This window comes from Octopus bimaculoides, chromosome 17 (assembly GCF_001194135.2).
Source record: "Octopus bimaculoides isolate UCB-OBI-ISO-001 chromosome 17, ASM119413v2, whole genome shotgun sequence".
In the NCBI taxonomy this organism is placed as follows: domain Eukaryota; kingdom Metazoa; phylum Mollusca; class Cephalopoda; order Octopoda; family Octopodidae; genus Octopus; species Octopus bimaculoides.
In genome coordinates, this window is record NC_068997.1 from 54,285,597 (window position 1) to 54,286,652 (window position 1,056).

Genomic DNA, 1,056 nt, shown 5'->3' on the forward strand with positions numbered 1-1,056 from the left:
TATAAAGTGAGAATAATAATAATAATAATAATAATAATAATAATAATAATAATAATAATAATAATAATAATAATAATAAGTCATTCCTGTGAGATTAATTTTTCAACACTACGATTCCATTGAATTTCTGTTTCAACATGAAATTGGGGCTATATTTCACTTCCCTCTTCCTCCTCCTTCCCCTCCTTTTGATTCTTACTTTTCTCTTCCCAGCCTTCTCCTCCTTCCTCTTCTTTCCCCTCTTCCACCTTCTCCTCTCATCTTACTACATCCCAGCTTCGTCACAGTTCTCTATTGTTTAGGTTTTCTAAGGTCATTTTGATCTTTTTTTCTCTCTGCCCTTTAAATCATTGCTCTAAAAACCATTTTCGCAAACCATGCACTCCAGTGAGTGATTTCATTATCTAGTCGTTGAAACAACAACAACAACAGCAAAACAAAAACCCACAAAAATTCTAAAAAATCTTCAAACCATGATTTCGGGAAATCGATCATATTTCTTATTCGTAGAGAACCAATAATTGGCTGGAAAATAAAAGAATTAACAGAGATGCTACATCAGATACACGACCATTTCCCAATTTAGCTAATTAGTTATACATAAATATCGATTAGATTTTGCCAACATGATCGCTTCAAATGGATTTTCAACAGGAAGATTTATTTATTTTTTTGCCCCTATTTCCTGTATATTATTACGAAGAGCGCGGAGGGAGTGGAGAGGATACATGTCTGCTAATTTCATGTTCAATACAGAATATTATTATTATTGTTATTATCATTATTATTATTATTATTATTATTATTATTATTATTATTATTATTATTATTATTATTATTATTATTATTATTATTATTATTATTAATATTAATATTTTTATTATTATTATTATTGTTATTAATTTTATTATGGTTTTGCTGTTGCTGTTGTTCCTACTGCTGTTTTTGTCTCAGCTGGTACTGCTACCGTTTTCGTTTGTTTCCCGCGTTAATCTTTTGTTAAATCTGGCGAGTTCAATGAAGAAATGAGAAATAAGCTAATCTATTTTAACAATA